General features: G+C 44.9%; 1 long non-coding RNA gene across 1 annotated transcript in view; it reads right to left on the bottom strand.

The window, feature by feature from the left end:
• LOC144893578 (uncharacterized) overlaps positions 1 to 21,604 on the bottom strand; it is a 154,269-nt gene that overhangs the window by 40,547 nt on the left and 92,118 nt on the right. The window contains exon 2 of the long non-coding RNA XR_013624478.1: positions 10,207 to 10,305. This is a non-coding gene — a long non-coding RNA (uncharacterized LOC144893578). The remainder of the gene's footprint in view (positions 1 to 10,206; positions 10,306 to 21,604) is intronic.

The following is a 21,604-nucleotide window of genomic DNA, read 5'->3' as shown; positions in this document are numbered from 1 at the left end:
TGGTTTGGTGGGAGATACGGTCGATGGTTCGGATTCGGGGTCGTCGTCGCCAGCGCCTTCAGCGAACTTGGCGTAAAGCTGCCTGGCCTTCTCACGGATAACGTTGGTATCCAGTGGGATATTCTTCTTCCTGCAGTCACTGATCCAAAGGGCCAATGCAGACTCCATCCTTACAATGGCCTTATTGCGTGAAGTTACCACCCTTTTCGCTGTCTGGTTAAAGGACACTGCTGCCGTCGCCCTTATATTCTTTTCGTCCTTCTTAATGTACCGGACGGTAGATTCATTGAGCCCGTAATGGCGGCCTACAGCCGCAAAGCTTCTCCCTTCCTTTAACATGTCGAGGAGTTTCACCTTCTCTACGATATTAAGCATCTTCCTCTGGCGCTTAGGTTCAGTGCCAGAACCCTTAGAAGACGCAGAACGTTTACACGTCATCGTGGGGCTTGAAACAACTTCACAATTTTACACAAAATGCACAAAAACACAACACCGCAGGATACTGAACAGCGTGCTCTGATTGGTCGCGTCTCATCCATCTGCCAATAGTGTGCCGCGTACGAAATCATCTGGGCAAACTAGCGCAAGCAACCCAAGCTTGGTTTTCCATACGCGCGATTCTTTGTCTACTCATTTATAATGCGTATTTTATTTCGATTTACTGTAATATTCTTTTAATATAGGTTTTAATTAATGTGTTATATTTTTATTTTTATTATTATTAATTTTTTAGGCTAGAAAATGCTTATTTTACCGCAAAAATAATTAAAATCTAAAAAAATAAAAATACCTATAGGCCGCAGAATCCCGCGATATAATGAAAAATTCGATATATAATTTTACATATACTAGCGAGAAAAACCCGCGATGTACCGAAGCCGCGAAAAGTGAAGCGCGATATAGCGAGGGATGACAGTATATATATACATATATATATATATATATATATTTATATATATATATATATATATATATATATATATATATATATATATATATATATATATATATATATATATATATATCTATCTATCTATATCTATATATATTGTTGCGAATATGGAATTTGGCCTCCATATCCGCTTGTAAATATTCCCCTATTTCCCCAATACTCCCCAACTATCCCCAATCCCCCATTCCCTAGTCCCATTGTCTGTAAACAACAATCAGTAGAGCCGACCTTCCCCTTTTTCCCCCATTAAATGTCGTGCCCAGGTCCACCGCATCTCACGTAGACAACTTTCGGACATCTTGCTAGTTATTCTTAGTCTATGTCAGTTAAGGACTCCTTTCCATTAATTCTGACTCTTCGTTGCACCAGAATGTGATTATATGGCACCAGTAGTGAGTTTAGGACCTTCCCTTACCTACTCCCATCTTCTTCCCCAAACAACAACAACAACAACAACAACAACAACAACTACAGCTACAACAACAACTACAACAACGGCGCGCGGGGGGAGTGTGCGTCCTCACACCGGCTCGGTTCGCCGCCATGACCATGCGCTCCACGGGGTTACCACGAAGGGGCTCCCTGTCAGCCCCTCGTCAAGGGGCGGAGCCGGTAACCCCCCCGCACGCACCCAATGAGAAGCAACGAGCCGATTCCATCTGGGGCGGAGCTAACGAGCCGAGGGCGTGTCACTCCCCGCCGGATATACGAAGCGACTCACCGGACGTGATGTCAGATGCGCCCCCAGCTTGAGACGACAAGACGCCACCTCGAGCGCTGTGAAACCTCCCGCATCTCTGGACCGGACCGGGTCGATTCTGCCCTGAGCCCAGGTGCACCTGGAGCCATCGCTACCTGCCTTTCCTAGCCATCAATCCCCGTGTGAGTCAGCCTTTTGTCCCGTTTATCTGTCGTCTGTTGGGGTTAATATAAGATTGTGTCTAAGTGCCTATCTTCCTTTGCTGTCCCTCTGGTAGTTGTAATCTAACCTTCCGAACGAATATAATCTCCTCCGGAGGTCTTGAGAACCGTATCCCTGGTGTGTCATTTTAATCCCAGCCGTGTGTCTTTTCCTTCATTGACCTAGCGTAGCGCGATTAGTCAACGTTCGGGTATAATCGGGTAACTTGTGCAGACGTGGTCATACCAAACCGCTCGGTAAATAACATCTAAGCCACGTCTGTAACAATATATCTATATATATCTATATATATCTATATATATATCTATATATATTGTTGCGGATATGGGATTTGGCCTCCATCCATATCCGCTTGTAAATATTCCCCTATTTCCCCAATACTCCCCAACTATCCCCAATCCCCCATTCCCTAGTCCCATTGTCTGTAAACAACACTCTGTAGCCCCGACCTTCCCCTTTTTCCCCCATTAAATGTCGTGCCCAGGTTCACCGCATCTCACGTAGACAACTATAGGACATCTTGCTAGTTATTCTTAGTCTATGTCAGTTAAGGACTCATTTCCATTAATTCTGACTCTTCGTTTCACCAGAATGTGATTGTATGGCACCAGTAGTAAGTTTAGGACCTCCCAATACCTCCCCGCATCTCTTCCTCATGAAACAACAACACCAACAACAACAACAGCGGCGCGGGGAGTGCGCATCCTCACTCCGGCTTGGTTAGCCGCCATTGACCATGTGCTCCGACGGGGTTACCACTCAGGGGCTGACTGTCAGCTCCTCGTCAAGGGCGGAGCCCGGTAACCCCCCGCACCCAATAAGAAGCGGCGGACCGATTCCATCTGGGGCGGAGCTAACGAGCCGAGGGCGTGTCACTCCCCGCTGGATATGCGCAGGAAGACGGAGGTGACGTCAGATGCGGCTCAGCTACGAAGAAGAAAGGACGCCACCTCCGAGCGCTGAGAGATACCTCCCGCATCTTTGGACCGAACCGGGTCGATTCTGCCCCTGAGCCAAGGTGCACCTTGAGCCATCGATTCTGCCCTTCCTTGCCATCAATCCCTGTGTGAGTCAGTCTTGTCCCGTTTGTCTGTGGTCTGTCGGGAATAAGATAAGACCGTGTATAAGTGCCCACCTTTCTGTGCTGTACCTCTTGTGCCGTGTAATCTAAACGTTCTGCATATCCCATATTATATCCTCCTCCAGAGGTCTTGAGAACTGTACCCCTGGTGTCGTGTCATTTAACCCAGCCGTTGTGTCCTTTCCTCCATTGATCTAGCGTAGCGCGATTCGGCCAACGTTCGAGTATAATCGGGTAACTTGTGCGAACACGGCGGCCATTCCGCTCGGCCCAGCATAACATCTTAATAAGTCGTGTCCGTAACAATTGGTTGTCAGGAGTTGGATTCGGACCTGGGACTAAATTCATTTAGCCCAAATTTTGGAACACCAATTGTACTATTAGAGTAACAATTGGTGTCGGGAAGTGGGATCGGTCCCGGAGCGCGTTTCACGCGCTCGAAATTATAACGGCGAAATTTAATTGTGTTTTCCAAAAAAAAAAAAAAAACTCGAATTTTGAAAGTCGCGCTATGGCAGACCAAGACGGCTGGGTTCCGGTAGAGGAGAGTGGGGTAGAATCGACCCAGGACCCCAGGGAAGAAGTGGGGAAAATGGTGGAGGAGAGTAAAGAAGGTGTGGTTGAGGAGGTATCAGGTGCACAAAATGGCGCTCTCGCGCACATGGTTACAGCGGCACCAAATTTTGCCGCGCCCTTTGTACCAACGGTGGAAGACATGCAATTATTTATGGCTGAAATGGAAGCCCTTTTGAACCGGAACAGTGAGCGATTGTTAAACGAAATTGAAGCAACAACGAACGGAATGAGGGCCGATAGAGAGGCAAGGGAGCAGAGGGACAGAGACCGCAAGTTGGGCGAAAGGGTCCCAGGGGTGCACGAGGAGGTAAAGCGGGTCGAAAAGTGCTGGTTGAGCGAAGCGGAGGAAAGCACGGGTACAATGACGGGGGTAGAAATCGCGACACGGGGTTTGGAAAAGCCGGCGACCGATGAGGTAGAGGGTGTTTTATTAAAGCCAACGGTCGTCGAGGTGAACAAAGAAATTATGGGTATAGTTGAAATTGGAGAGACCGGGGACTTAAAGTTAAAAGAGCAACAATCGGAGGAAGGAATGGAAATTGCTCAAAGTCTAAATGCACATCCTGATGCTGTACTCGCTAATCCAAATGGAAGTTTGCAGGTTTTGGTGCAGGGAGGAAGAAGAACCCCGAAGGTGAGACGTGCTGTTGTGTATTGTGCTGGGAGATTTTGTAAGAGGATGTTTGGCGACAAAAGAATTTTCGCGCGCTTGGGATCGAGGAGGCATCCGGGCGTTGGTGAAGGGTCCCGTGTGAGTGGAAATGGCACGCGTGGGAGTTAAAAGTGTGCGTCGGCGAGTGGGTGTGTTATAAAGTGTGGGAGTGAAACCGAGTGCGAGCGAGAATGCACGTCGGTGTGTACGGGGTGTGACACAGGGAATGAGAGCAATACGGAGTGCACGCCCATGGTGAGTGTTACGGAGGACGTAACGGAGGAGAGGTGTGGACCGAAGTGTGCGCAAGAGTGTGCGCGAGAGGTGTGGTGTGTAACAGAGAGAGCGTTGGTGGAATGTACGGACGGCGTTGGAACGCCAGGTTTTGTGAGGGTGAAAGGGGTAGCGTATGCTTGTGAGCATGCAAGTAAAGCATCGACGGTAACCGGGGTAGTGGTTAGGGCGACGGATAGCCGATGCGAGCACTCGGGGCACGGTGTGATTGGTTGGATGCAGGGCCCGGCGCGGATCGATGCTGCGTCGCTTCTCTTCGAAGCGTCGTTGCCGATTCGGGCTTGGCCCCGCCCTGCACGGTCGAGTCCGGGCTTTGTCGGGCGAGGCGACCGGTCCGGTTCGAGGGCGAGTGGGAGGAAGCGGAACGGTGCCCCCTCGTGGGTACGGGGTTCCGACCGAGGGAGATTGAGCCATCGGGCCCGGGACCGCAAGGTGCCGCGCCGAGATGGTGCGTGGAGCCTCGGTCCAACCAAACCACCTCCCTTGAACCGAAAGCCGGACGGATTCAACCTGCAGGCGACCAAACCACCCGAATTCATTGCTCGGCTTTACGAACCGAGTTTAATGATGTCACGGCGCACCGAGAGGATCTAATAAGTAGACGGGTGATGAGGATAGTGTTTTGGCCCCGAAATTAGAAAAACAAAATTTGATGATTGGCAAAGGATTGGCAGTAATGATTGGCAGATGATGAGTAGTGATTGGCAAATTTTTGATTTGTTGAAATTTGATGTGCAAAATTGATAGTGGGAGATGCCCGATGTGGTTGGATGGCAACTCTGTCATCCCTCACAAAGGTGGGGCAAATGCGCTATAGTTTATGGGGTGTATGGCAGTGAAAACTAGCCCGGGTGGGTTAGGATATTGATAGGGCCCTAGAAGATGACATCAGGTGACAAGATTTAAGTAGGAGACTTGATACCTGTAGTGGGGACGCAGGTAGATTAGTGTGGATTATAATGACGAGGGAGCGCAATAGTTTAAAGGGACGACTGGGAAGCGCGAGTTTCAGAGGGGAGTAGTTAGATGAGATGATGCCGTGTGTGTGAGAACTGGACAGGTGTGTGGAGCAGTGGATGAGTAGTGAGTGTTGTGGATCAGCGCGAATGCGCTTGGGGAGAGAAGGGTGCAGGTGGCACCAGGTGTGAGAGCACAGGTGTGCGAGTACAGGTGTGTGGAATATATGGAGCAGAGAATGAGTGGTGTGGAGAGAGTTGGAGTAAGTGGTACGGGGTGGTGTGCATGGTGCGAAGGTGTGGATGGGGGAAGAGTGGACCCCTTTCACGAGTACCCGGGGCGGGTAGTGTAAGTGTTAGGTAGAGGGTATAGGTAAATTGTGGTTGGATATTGGCATTTGTGGTGCGGTTGCAGAATGGTATTGTGGATGGGTGCATTAGTGTTGTGGAAATGGCTGGGCGTGTAGCCTGTTAGTGTGTGTAGTTGGTTGGGCACTCCACCACTGTGAGGATGTCGGCCAGGTGAGGCCGCAGGTGGGCTCTGGGAGCCGTTAGTGTCAGTGGGGCCCGAGGATCCGGAGGACGGACCCGGGTAGCCCAGTGCCAGAGAGGGCACCGAGTGGGGAGAGCGCCAGAGGGCCTTCCCCAGGTAGTTAGGTTAGGGTAAGGAGCAGGTAAGCTCGGAGGCAACTGCAGTGGTGGAGGTGTGCAGGTGGGTAGACCTGCTGGGAGAGCTACACGTCACAGCCCAGAAATTGTGCGAGAGCACCGAGTGTTGAATCGGGGGAGTGAGACCCCAAATTGAAAAGCACCACAGTTTGGTCAATGGGAATTGGTTTTTAGAACCCATAGAGTAAGTTGGCCAATGGATTGGCAGGGAAAGACCCCGGGTAGTGTAAAGTGTGTTAATGTCATTTAGAGGATAGTTAGGATTGAAGTCTCCTCGCACCATCTACATGCACTCACCTGAGATGACGTACCTCCACACCATGCCATGTTTTGTTATTTTATTGTGCAGATGTTTGGAATGTGAGACGCATCATGACGTGGGTGTGACATTGTGTTTTGTTGTTCCATCTCTTCCTCCTCATGAGGATTGATGATGAATTTGGTGATGGCAAATTTTGGATAGAGGGATTGTGGAGACGAATTTGGTATAGGGGAAATATGGGGAAGACGTGACAGTAGTGACGAATTTGTAAATGTGTAGATTTTTGTACATATGGGGTAAGGGCAAGGGTAGGGTAGGTGACAGGGGGGTGACGTACGGTAGGGACGAGCTTTCTCACTTCGCCCTCCGTACGCATTTCGCCTTGCATTGCCTTATTGATGTGTACCCTTGTGACCTTACCCCTCGCTCATTGTCTTTCCCCTTTTGTCTCCCACATGACCTGTGCGCCATTGGGTGCCGAGGGGAGCATGCGTGAGTCGGCCATTGTGCGCCCGGCACTCTCAGAACCAGCTGTCTGCATCGATGCACCACATTATGGACCACATGCCTGTGGCCGAGCACCACTGATGGACCCCATGGGTTGGGGCATGGCCCCTCTGCTGGAACCGGCCATGAGGGCCTGAAATCTTGCTGGCGGACCTTGGCCACAGGGCACCGATGCCCCACAGGTGAACCACACGTAGTCGGCCCTGTGGGCCATAAATAAAGAAAATAAAAAGGACACATGGGGCACACTTTATTGCAAATAGGCCGCCAGTAAGAAAATGAAAGAAAGACAACAACTGGAAGACAATAATAATAACCAGCAGAGGGAGCCGAAGAGCAAGAGACACCTGCAGGGTTAGGGGTTGTTGTTTTTATTTTCATGAACAATGGTGACTGCACCGATTGGTGCTTGAGGGTGCTTTGGTGCGTTTTTGGGTGCTTTAATGGTGCATTGATGCAGAGCAGACTGTCTCCCCCCCAGAAAGAACAATCACAGGTCCTGGGTTAGTCTTGTAAATAAAGTAGCGTCAATTGTAAATAATGCTCCCTACCGGCTGTATGTTTAGTTTGAGGATTCTTTCCGCGATTCGGTTATCCTGTGGGTGTGTTTCTGTGAGGAGAAGGGTGCAACGTCGCAGGGGGACATATTTACTCATTTGTGAACATCTGTAAAACTGTCGCACTCAGGGTAGAGTTAATAGTAGAGGGAACTACATCTGAGTGCCACACTAAAGTAGGTAAAAATTTATCGGGTCAGGAAGCCCCGAGGTAGAGAAGGGTGCAATGTTGCGGATATGGGATTTGGCCTCCATCCATATCCGCTTGTAAATATTCCCCTATTTCCCCAATACTCCCCAACTATCCCCAATCCCCCATTCCCTAGTCCCATTGTCTGTAAACAACACTCTGTAGCCCCGACCTTCCCCTTTTTCCCCCATTAAATGTCATGCCCAGGTTCACCGCATCTCACGTAGACAACTATAGGACATCTTGCTAGTTATTCTTAGTCTATGTCAGTTAAGGACTCGTTTCCATTAATTCTGACTCTTCGTTGCACCAGAATGTGATTGTATGGCACCAGTAGTAAGTTTAGGACCTCCCAATACCTCCCCGCATCTCTTCCTCATGAAACAACAACACCAACAACAACAACAGCGGCGCGGGGAGTGCGCGTCCTCACTCCGGCTTGGTTAGCCGCCATTGACCATGTGCTCCGACGGGGTTACCACTCAGGGGCTGACTGTCAGCTCCTCGTCAAGGGCGGAGCCCGGTAACCCCCCGCACCCAATAAGAGGCGGCGGACCGATTCCATCTGGGGCGGAGCTAACGAGCCGAGGGCGTGTCACTCCCCGCTGGATATGCGCAGGAAGACGGAGGTGACGTCAGATGCGGCTCAGCTACGAAGAAGAAAGGACGCCACCTCCGAGCGCTGAGAGATACCTCCCGCATCTTTGGACCGAACCGGGTCGATTCTGCCCCTGAGCCAAGGTGCACCTTGAGCCATCGATTCTGCCCTTCCTTGCCATCAATCCCTGTGTGAGTCAGTCTTGTCCCGTTTGTCTGTGGTCTGTCGGGAATAAGATAAGACCGTGTATAAGTGCCCACCTTTCTGTGCTGTACCTCTTGTGCCGTGTAATCTAAACGTTCTGCATATCCCATATTATATCCTCCTCCGGAGGTCTTGAGAACTGTACCCCTGGTGTCGTGTCATTTAACCCAGCCGTTGTGTCCTTTCCTCCATTGATCTAGCGTAGCGCGATTCGGCCAACGTTCGAGTATAATCGGGTAACTTGTGCGAACACGGCGGCCATTCCGCTCGGCCCAGCATAACATCTTAATAAGTCGTGTCCGTAACAATATATATATATATATATATATATATATATATATATATATATATATATATATATATATACACACCTTCCACAAGAGGGGATTAAATATCCTTAAATTGCTTAACTAGCCCCATAATTGACTGTGCCACTTGGTGTCCAAACTGGCAGCAGAGTTCTTTTATCGACAATTGCATGTTTGTCCATGTCTGTTTGCAAATTCAGAACAGATGAGAACAACGTAACAGGATATAGGATTTTTTCCCCCACTCTGCCCTTGTGACTCGGGTCGAGTAAAAAGAGTCACTGCTCCTCATGGGTCTGCTCTCGATACATTAAAGAAACATCAATGGGAAAAGTTATCTGAAACACTTCTGATTTACACCTGGATGCATGATCCTCCATGATCCTCCATATGCATAGTTTCGCGTGCGCTTCGTTTATAATTTGATTCGTTGGACGAAAGTCATTTGTGCAGTTCAGGTTGTTCTATCCATACACTAGACCGCAGGCCCTGTTAAAATATTTACGTTCGGAAATTATACATACACACCAGGAGTGCAAATGGCATTCGCCGGAAAGAAAAAGCAACATTCAAGAGAAATCTACCGGACAGGTCATGAAGAATTAATTACACGTGAAATCGCTAATTGACACGAGATGGACATTCAATGGACCACCGGACAGAACACTCCTAAAAGTGTTACCGCACCACAATGGCTTATCCTTTACTCTTAACACATTTAAACCCAAGGAATTCCAGGCAAAGCATTCCATGGAGTTACAGCAGGATTTTCCCGCCATGTCGGCCACTTTTGCTTTGGCCTTGCGAGCTGCACACACTTTTGACATTGCTACCGAAACCAGGTGTGTCGACCTGTCTTGTGCTCATACTCTTCTCATCGCTCTAATTGCAATTCCAGGTATTGTGTTTATCTTCTGCATCACACAAATATCATTCCACACACATGTTCAGCTGCCCTGCCAAGTTCTTGTTTTTATACCAGGGGAGGACCCTGTACACGTATTATATGAAGGAATCGGTAGACATCGTTGTACTTGTATCTACATCATGAACCAAGGTGTCACATGCGAACCTGGCCAGGCCATCCGTACATGGTGCTGGTGTCGTGTTTGTCTTCTTGTGAACATTCATCCATTCCCTGTGCAGACTGGGACAGCCGTCTATCATCACTGGGAGCGGGTCAGTGCCGTCCGTTTACCCAAAGGCCCAAAAGTCTGTTTACCGACATTATCAATCTTGATTTTCAGCACAGAAGGCCTACACTAGATCAGGAAATAATGATACATCATTGAGCAATAGTTCTTGGTTTCCAGCAAAATTACGTTGCCTGAAAAAACAAAATAATGATAACAAAATAATCATACTTTTTAATATCTAAACTAACTTTTGCACTAACTTTCATATAATTGTGTGCTGGATGTTTTGATTCTACTTTAACTATTTCTGAAAAGAACTAGATAGTTCATAGAACACCTTACCCCACGCACTCTCGACAACGAAAGACAAGGGCGGTGTCTGCGAGCAGCAAATTTCATTCGTCCGGATGATGGAAAATGCAGGAATATCTTGTCCAAGTACTGCTACACAGAACGGGTTTTGAAAGTGTTACACATGCTATTTGTATTCTCCATTATACAAGTATATAATTCATTTGAAATAAAATAAAGATTTATAAGTTGTAGCGAAAAATGGAAGTTTACTGCCTTACAAAAAGTTTTAAAAAACAACAACAACAAAAAAAAACTTTAAACTTAAGAAAATAAATGCAAGTGTACTGCCATTTACTCAGCTTCCATTACACCATCTTATCCAAAACATTACTTTAGTTCGTGGTGCCTGATGTTTGTGACGTCCTTAAATATTTTTTAACCCTTTATGACGTCCTTAAAAACAGGAAGTTTGCTGTTTGGAATGATTTTCCATTTTGTTTGACTGTCAGATGGGAAGCTATTCCATTTGTCTGCATTTGTGCGATTTGGAAGAATTCAGAGCTAAAGCTCCATTAAACAGCAGGTTTGGTTTCCAATTCATGTTAAAAATTTAACATTGAATTCAAATGAATTGTTCCTCAATCACAAATTGATCTTTGTGGACAGACAGATAAGAGTCACACGATTGCTTAACCGCATTCTTCACTTCTCATGGACGAGGTACTAACTTTGTAAGGTGGGCACTGCCATCTCCCTCCGTCCCTCCTTCAGCTCTAGATGCTCTAGGTGCTCGAGATGCCCACTTTAACCGTTAGTCATTGCTTGTTTGAGTAAATACTTATTTCGGTTAATACACCAGGAGTGGACAATTCAGGTCCATTGGTGGCCCAGTGGTGCAGACTCTGGAGTAGCGAACCAGATGTGGGTTCAAATCTGCAGAGTCTAAGCTTTAGAGTGGAGCTGCCTCACATTCCACCCCTCCCCCCCCCCCCCACCCCCACACACACACACACACACACACACACACACATACACACACAAAGACACAGACGCACACGCACACACAGACACGACTGTTAAATGGGTAAACACAGCTACTGAGCTTGGGGGAAGTGCAAGCACTTCCTGGTTTACTCTTGGTACCGGCGACGTCACAACAATGGCGCCGCTTTTCTCACCACATTCAGTGGGGCATTTCCTAAGGAATTTTCCTCCTCCCGATGGGTGACAACCAATGTGGATTGTCCATAATCAATCCTTTAAATATTGAGCATCAAACAAACAAGCAGCACATGACATTTCTAAAGGCATTGGTATGACTCGACCGGGGTTTGGACCGCCGACCTTCGGACACTTTAAACATCACACCACCTGGTTTTTGTTTTGTGAGTCTGGTCAAAGTTGATTTTGTTTTTTGTTTTTTACACCAGTGTTTTTCACTTGCCCATATTGGTCATCGTTACATCACATCGCTATTTCGCCATCATGAAGTATCTGTGGCCTTCAAATTCAGTGAGGTCCATTCTCCCTCCTGGACCACACCACACACACCATATTGAATATTACCTTAATGCACAAAGTCTACAACTATTTAGGATTCAGTACTTAATTCCACACACTCGTTAGTTCACCGGAAAATGTAACTCCATTGTACTACGAGGATTACCGCCAAATATCCATGTCTTGGGAATGCCAGGTTTTGTGATTTGTTCGTCATGCCCACATTATTGCAAACGGGTGAGCCAGATCCACACCACCTCCAAGGGATTGTGGGTCGAGTTATGTAGCACTGGACAGGGTTACCAGTTTCAGTGTGATTCGTGATACCAGTGCGAACTGAACCCAAGACCAGACATTGAAGGGACCAACTAGATCCCAGCTGCGTCCTGACACTTGATGATGGAGACAATCATAAACTGCAGTAAGTACCAGTAATGGTGCAGGTCCAGCACCTGTTTGACATATCATTTGTTTATTTTTCTGCACTCATGGCACAAAATAAGTTCGGTTTAAATTATTTTGTTTTTGTTTTGCCTTTTTCACACATGCGACTCATCGATTTTTGGTTGAGGTTTGTATTTACCCTGCGCCCGCGAAGCGAAAAGCAGGGTTATGCATTCGATTGCATACATGTGGCGTATCTGCATTTTTAAAATTCATTTTCTAGGCGACCGATTGACACCAAATTTTACCAGGAGCGCCTCCGCCTGTAGAATCATGGGTCACGTGATACTGACGCCATCTTGGAAAAATTATACACCTCCATATCTCCCAAACCGCTCAATCTAAAAAGTTGAAACAAAGCTCATTGTCAAGTACTCCTCATGCGGAATAAGATAAGTTGATGATGATGTAATCGGTGCCTTCATTATGATATCATAATTCGACAAGTTCAACACTTTATCTGATCAGAATTTAAAAAAAATTCCTCTGCAGCTGTTGGTCCGATTGACACGAAATTTGTATCATAGGAGCACGTCCTCCTGTATAATTTTTATTGATAATTATGACGTCATGTGTCACGCGGTCCAGGTGCCACCTTAGAAAAATCGAAAAACGTTGCACCTCTACATATCCGAAACCGCTTCATGGAAAAAATTGAAACATGGCTCATTGTCAAGTGCTCCCCATGGGGAATAACATATGTTAATAATGATGTCATCGGTACCTTAATTATGACGTCATAATTCGACAAGTACAACACGAGTTGATTAGTATGAATTTTTCTCTCTGCAATTCTTAGTCCGATTGACATGAAATTTTCACCATAGGAGCGCCTCCTCCTGTAGAATATTTTAATGATAATTATGATGTCACGTGATACAGGTGCCATCTTGGAAAAACTTTACACCTCTATATCTCTGAAACCAGTCCATGGAAAAAATTGTCAAGTACTCCCCATGGGGAATAAGATATGTTGATGATGATGATATCAGTGCTTTCATTATGACGTCATAATTCGACAGGGACAATGCTTTGTCTGATCAGTTTGAAATTTATTGAGCGTGATCTACGCAACAATTACATTAGGGAATAAAAATGTATGACGTCATCGCTCACGTGGTCTGGCAGCCATATTGGATCAAAGGAAAAAAACCTTCAAAAACAGAAGAGTTGGCTCGCACCAAGTTGACTGTGCAGGGTAAGTATTATATGAATACCATATAGTCAATTATTAAAGTATCAATTGTTTTTACAGCTCTAAAAACTTTAAAATAAATAATTTTGTTGATTGCATTGAAATATTTACATAGAACGAAAGATTTCAAGCCGCCTAGTATTTTTGGGGGAAGAGCATCAGCTTGGAGCTGGTTCAAATACCCGACTTTCGAAATGACAAATGACGTATGAATGATAAATGAGGCCTTTCACACATGCGCTGTGAGTGTTTCCACTGACTCAGTTCTGCTCACCAGGCTCTTTTAACCTGCCGTTACTAGCACGAAATCTGGAATTCAAATAATCTTTTAAACAACATCTTCAGCATTATCAGCGGCAATTTCAAAATGGGTAATTATAATTATGTTCCTCAATGCAAATCGGACTCACATAAATATAGGAATATGAGACATGTCCGTGGATTTGAGAGGAGTTGGGTTCCTAACATTACCTGTTAATAAAATTAGCTAGCGACGGCCATGACTATAACACACACACACACACACACACACACACACACACACACACACACACACACACACACACACACACACACACACACACACACACTAACGGATGCTTCTCCTTCTCCCACTAGATGGAAAAATCGAGTATAATTTATTTTGTGGCCCCAGAACCAAACATAAAATATATATTTATAACATCACTCACAGCCCACACAACTCCATTAATAATAAATATCATCATCAACATTATCTGCGATTCCACAAGTCCCAGATAGACCTTCCCATCAGTGTTAAGAAGCACAAAGGTTTGGGTAGAACGTGCCCGTTTACAAACATTCAGCTTTTCACGGTCCCACATATTGGAGAGTTTTTCCAATACGGGTCGCAAGATGTAAACCTTTTGGACCAGTTGATCAAGAAATTCTCCAACTCTTTCAATGTGCAGAGGCATGCCCCATTTCGAGCAGGTACGTTTCCAAGTATTTTTGGCTTCTTTAAATGTTTTTCAGTCGTTCCATGCTACAGTCTTTATCTGGGAGTCATGAAATACTGCAGGGCCTCCCCAATGAACATCATTACTCGGGTCATTGTCATCCCTAAAACCCCTTCAAACCCGAAGACCCTTTAAGACCCGGAAGACCAGGAGGACCCAAAAGACAAAAAAAGACTCAAATATCCCAAAGATCCAGAGAGGATCCAGAGGTCTGAAAAGACCCCAATGACCCAAAAGACCCAAGACCAAGAGGACCCAAAAGACCCAAGACCAAGAGGACCCAAAAGACACAAAATACCCAGAGGGCCCAAAGGCCAAAACGACACAAACACGTCCTGGTCTACAATCTCTGATTGCTCTTTCTTGTTAGAATACTACATTAAAGAGATTAGACCCGAGGATTTGAGCAGGAGTGCCGATGATGAAGATGTACACTAGATGACAATGTGCTGTGTATATTGAAGGATCAAGATATACACCAGATTACAATGTGCTGTGTATATTAAAGGATCAAGATGTACACGAGATTACAATGTGCTGTGTATATTGAAGGATCTAGATGTACACTAGATTACAATGTACTGTGTATATTGAAGGATCTAGATGTACACTAGATTACAATGTACTGTGTATATTGAAGGATCAAGATGTACACGAGATTACAATGTGCTGTGTATATTGAAGGATCTGGATGTACACTAGATTACAACGTGCTGTGTATATTGAAGGATCTAGATGTACACTAGATTACAATGTACTGTGTATATTGAAGAATGTAGATGTGCACTAGATTACAATGTACTGTGTATATTGAAGAATGTAGATGTGCACTAGATTACAATGTACTGTGTATATTGAAGAATGTAGATGTGCATTAGATGACAATGTACTGTGTATATTGAAGGATCTAGACGTACATTAGATGACAATGTACTGTGTATATTGAAGGATCTATATGTACACAATATGACAATGTACTGTGTATATTGAAGGATCTAGAAGTACATTAGATGACAATGTACTGTGTATATTGAAGGATGTAGATGTACATTATATTACAATGCACTGTGTATATTGAAGGATGTAGCTGTACATTATATTACAATGTACTGTGTATATTGAAGGATGTAGATGTACATTATATTACAATGCACTGTGTATATTGAAGGATGTAGATGTACATTATATTACAATGTACTGTGTATATTGAAGGATCTGTATGTACACTAGATGACAATGCACTGTGTATATTGAAGGATGTAGATGTACATTATATTACAATGTACTGTGTATATTGAAGGATCTGTATGTACACTAGATGACAATGCACTGTGTATATTGAAGGATGTAGATGTACATTATATTAGAATGTACTGTGTATATTGAAGGATGTAGATGTACATTAGATGACAATGTACTGTGTATATTGAAGGATCTATATGTACACTATATGACAATGTACTGTGTATATTGAAGGATGTAGATGTACATTATATTACAATGTACTGTGTATATTGAATGATGTAGATGTACATTAGATGACAATGTGCTGTGTATATTGAAGGATCTATATGTACATTGTACACTATATGACAATGTACTGTGTATATTGAAGGATGTAGATGTACATTATATTACAATGTACTGTGTATATTGAAGGATCTATATGTACACTAGATGACAATGTACTGTGTATATTGAAGGATGTAGATGTACATTAGATGACAATGTACTGTGTATATTGAAGGATCTATATGTACACTATATGACAATGTACTGTGTATATTGAAAGATCTATATGTACACTAGATGACAATGTACTGTGTATATTGAAGGATGTAGATGTACACTAGATGACAATGTACTGTGTATATTGAAGGATCTATATGTACACTATATGACAATGTACTGTGTATATTGAAGGATCTATATGTACACTAGATGACAATGTACTGTGTATATTGAAGGATCTATATGTACACTAGATGACAATGTACTGTGTATATTTAAGGATCTATATGTACACTAGATGACAATGTACTGTGTATATTTAAGGATCTATATGTACACTAGATGACAATGTGCTGTGTATATTGAAGGATCTATATGTACACTAGATGACAATGTACTGTGTATATTGAAGGATCTATATGTACACTAGATGACAATGTACTGTGTATATTTAAGGATCTATATGTACACTAGATGACAATGTACTGTGTATATTGAAGGATCTGTATGTACACTCGATGACAATGCACTGTGTATATTTAAGGATCATGAATAGAGTAACCAGTGTGTCGATGAAAACGTTTATTTGCATCTTGCAGGAAACCATTGAAATCTTGAATAAATAACCATTCATGTATTCACATGATACTCTTGCAGTTGTTTAAATGTGTCCAAGGAAAAAACACCATGAGGTTATCCTCGTCTGTGTTGTTTACCTTTTGTCCGTGTTGGTTGCTCCATAAGTGCTCCTTTGAGCACGAAAGGTCGTAAATGAGGCAATGGCGGCTTGTGAATTTGACTATCGCAATGCTCGGCATTTTTGCACAGCACTGCTTTACCAGGGTAGTATAATGGGAACCTCATGTGCTCGTTGTAGGGAAGGTCGGACACACAGGCCGAGACCCGCGCAGACTCGATGCGAAGGGAGGGAGGGAGGATGCTTGTGCAAGGCCCAAAGAAACATCTGAGCCTCACACTATTCCTAATGACTTTCTTATTTATACATTTGTCATGTACTATTTCATCCTGACATTGGGTTACAGATGCGAGAATTTCGGTCCATGTAATCGTATCTGATTTCCCAATGAAGTCTGGGAGTTGAAGCCGGCTAGACTTGCCAGAGAAGATATCTCCCAGAAGAAGATCCCATGCACCAAAGTGGTCGACTCAATGGTTCGGAATTTTACGAGGAGGCTCGATTTAAAAACAATAATAGTGACTCCTGAAAGGTAAAATCATGAGATTTTAATCATCACCAGACACGCTGGACCACCATGACACTTCACTATGACATGTGGCTTGCTGACAGCCAATCACAGGAAGGTTTGATTATGCTGGACCGCCATGACACTGCACTATGACATGTGGCTTGCTGACAGCCAATCACAGGAAGGATTGATTACGCTGGACCGCCATGACACTACACTATGACACGTGGCTTGCTGACAGCCAATCACAGGAAGGTTTGATCACACTGGACCGCCATGGCACTTCACTATGACATGTGGCTTGCTGACAGCCAATCACAGGAAGCTTTGATTATTCTGGACCACCATGACACTTCACTATGACATGTGGCTTTCTGACAGCCAATCACAGGAAGGATTGATTACGCTGGACCGCCATGACACTACACTATGACACGTGGCTTGCTGACAGCCAATCACAGGAAGGTTTGATCACACTGGACCGCCATGACACTGCACTATGACATGTGGCTTGCTGACAGCCAATCACAGGAAGGATTGATTACGCTGGACCGCCATGACACTACACTATGACACGTGGCTTGCTGACAGCCAATCACAGCAAGGTTTGGTCACACAGGACCGCCACGACACTTCACCATGAAATGTGGCTTGCTGACAGCCAATCACAGGAAGGTTTGATTATGCTGGACTGCCATGACACTGCACTATGACATGTGGCTTGCTGACAGCCAATCACAGGAAGGATTGATTACGCTGGACCGCCATGACACTACACTATGACACGTGGCTTGCTGACAGCCAATCACAGGAAGGTTTGGTCACACAGGACCGCCACGACACTTCACCATGAAATGTGGCTTGCTGACAGCCAATCACAGGAAGGTTTGATCACACTGGACCGCCATGACACTGCACGATGACATGTGGCTTGCTGACAGCCAATCACAGGAAGGTTTGATGACACTGCACCGCCATGACACTACACTATGACATGTGGCTTGCTGACAGCCAATCACAGGAAGGTTTGATTATGCTGGACCGCCATGGCACTGCACTATGACACGTGGCTTGCTGACAGCCAATCACAGGAAGGTTTGATTACACTGGACCGCCATGACACTACACTATGACACGTGGCTTGCTGACAGCCAATCACAGGAAGGTTTGATCACACTGGACCGCCATGACACTTCACTATGACATGTGGCTTGCTGACAGCCAATCACAGGAGGTATGGATTACGCTGGACCGCCATGACACTACACTATGACACGTGGCTTGCTGACAGCCAATCACAGGAAGGTTTGATTATGTTGGACCGCCATGACACTGCACTATGACTCGTGGCTTGCTGACAGCCAATCACAGGAAGGTTTGATCACACTGGACCGCCATGACACTGCACGATGACACGTGGCTTGCTGACAGCCAATCACAGGAAGGTTTGATTATGCTGGACCGCCATGATGCCCCATGATATGTGGCTTGCTGACAGCCAATCACAGGAAGGTTTGACCACACTGGACAGCCATTATGACATGTGGCTTGCTGACAGCAAATCACAGGAAGGTTTGATTACGCTGGACCGCCATGATGACCCATGACATGTGGCTTGCTGACAGCCAATTACAGGAAGGTTGATCACACTGGACTGCCATGACACTGCACTATGACATGTGGCTTGCTGACAGCCAATCACAGGAAGGTTTGATCACATCAAAAAAAAATTACATTCTAATTCAGGATCAGACAACCCAAGATTGATCGTTCGCTCAACTCCTACTCTCATTTACTGTTAACAATGATGATATCATGCGTGTTAATCTGATGTGTTTCTACATGGAAGTTGCATTGTGACAACGAGTGAGGTACCCATGCTACGCACAAGTGGGAGGCCAGAAGCAAACAGACAATGCAGAAACGGCGAATGCTAAAGCATGAAACCAATAAATTCCACATTCCTGTAGCACCTTCAGTCGCACGTCAGACATGGACAGCAAGTTCGTGAAGGCCTTCCATGAAAAACGTACCCGTTCGCAAACAAACGGGTACGTTTGTTCCATACCCAGTCATGGCAAATCTGCATATGGCGATCCGCGAATTCACGTTTAGAAAGTAGAAACCACACGGCATGTCGTCATTCACTTGAACTCGATATCTCTTTTTTCATTTCAAACAGCATAAGTCCAATCATAAATTAAATAACATTAATATAAACAAGTCAGGCGACGACGATGGTTCACGAGCGAGCGGTATTCAATGACAAACAACGGACTATAACCGAAACAGGCCCGGACTGGGGGGTCGGGGGCCCACGTGGCAGGTGTCGGCCTGCGACATGCGGTGTACATGCCTATTTACAAAGGGCCCCAATGCGCTGCGTGCGCAGGCCTTTAAGAGCTAGCTGTACGTAATTGTGTGTGGTGCTGGCCCGGAAATGTCAAAACAAAGGTTACTGACCTTGAAATGATAGAAAATAACGTATAATCAGTTATGAGGTTAGTTAGCTACACAATACCGAAAATTCGGTTCGATTCCGACATCTTTAAAAAATTGACCTTTGTGACCTTCAAAGGTCAAAGGTCGAAGATTCTGAAATTTGTTGGAAAACTTGTATTTCATGATGTATGTGATAATATAAGATCATGTACGACATTTCACCCTATCACGAAGCGAACAATGTAATAAAACCATCAAAAATCGACTTTTCTAAATTTCGTGACCTTGTGACCTTGACGCGAAGATGAAAAATCGAGCTCCGTGGGGCTAGACACATGACATTGGCCTAACCAAATACCGAAACCCCTGTCAGATTCCACCAAACCCCTCGGAGAAGATTCCACATTCCTGTAGCACCTTCAGTCGCACTTCAGACATGGACAGCTTGAACTCGATTACCCCCTAAAAAGACATCTTTTTCGGGCGTGGCTCTGCCCACAATGGGCGCAATATGCCCACTCTGGGCAGGACACAACTAGATCATGATATGAACCTCCCACCCAAGTCTCATCAAGATCGGGTGATATCATCGGGTAGTTATGCTGCGGACAGACAGACGCACAGACACACACCTATGACGAATATAGTGGTCACTCTGTTTGATAACTCGTGAACCAAAAATAAACTTTTAACCACATTCGTGACATAAACAAATATTTAAATCCTGATGTGAAGTTCCATACGGTTGGGTAAATACAATTACGAATTCAAAATCGTAATTGTATTCACTCAATTCCAATCATCAATTGATACTTTAACAAAACCATTAACATGACAAGTCAGGAGACGACGATGGTTCACGAGCGAGCGGTATTCAATGACAAAGGACGGGCTGTAACCGAAACAGGCCCGGACAGGCCAGGCCCGGAAATGTCAAAACGAAGGTTACTGACCTTGAAATGAGATAGAAAATAATGTATAATCAGTTATGAGGCTAGTTAGCTACACAATACTGAAAATTCGGTGAAAAATGAAATGAAAAATAAATAGATTAATAAATTGAAAAAAATAAATAAATAAATAAAATGAAAAATCGAGCTCCGTGGGGCTAGACACATGTCATTGGCCTAACGAAATGTCGAAACCCCTGTTAGATTCCACCACCTCCCTCGGTGAAGATGTAGCTTGAACTCGATTACCCCCTAAAAAGGTCTTTTTCGGACGTGGCTCCGCCCACAATGGGCGCAATACGCCCACTCTAGGCAGGACACAACTCGATCATGATATCAAGCTCCCACCCAAGTTTCATCAAGATCGGATATCATCGGGTAGTTATGCTGCGGACGGACGGACACACACACACACACACACACACACACACGCACACACACATGACGAATATAGTGGTCACTTGATAACTCGTGAACCAATTAACGTTTAACGATTAAACATTACGATTGAATGACGGTTGTATTGGGATATTATCAAACCCGCGCATTGCCGTCATCTGTCCACTTCCGCATTCGCGGCGGGTTCATAATTGTCATCAAAATCTAAACAGTATCTTTAGAATTTCAATAAAAGCCACATCACTGTTCATATCGGTAAATATTATTCCATCGTGTTTGGAAAAACTGGAAAATTGGAAAATTGGAAAAACAATATAGCCTATTTTACTCCCAGGGGTCCCAGGAATACCCACCCAAAATATCGTTGTGATCGGTTGAGCCGTTTTTGCGGTACCTTCGAACGGACAGACGGACATTCGGTGAATTATAGTAAGATGCTTCTTCAGTGCTCTTACTCCGTACACCTGCGGACATCAAGGACACCTGCGGAGTCTTCAGAACTTATTTCTGAATACTTAAAAAAAGAAAAAAAAGATTTTGATCAAATTTGTCCAAAACAGGTCCCTAAACGGAATTGATCATTTCCGCATAGTATCA

Source organism: Myxine glutinosa, chromosome 9 (genome assembly GCF_964187855.1).
Source record: "Myxine glutinosa chromosome 9, kmMyxGlut1.1, whole genome shotgun sequence".
Classification (NCBI taxonomy): Eukaryota; Metazoa; Chordata; class Myxini; order Myxiniformes; family Myxinidae; genus Myxine; species Myxine glutinosa.
The sequence above is the reverse complement of the archived record's forward strand: the minus strand, read 5'-3'. Positions and strand labels throughout refer to the sequence as shown.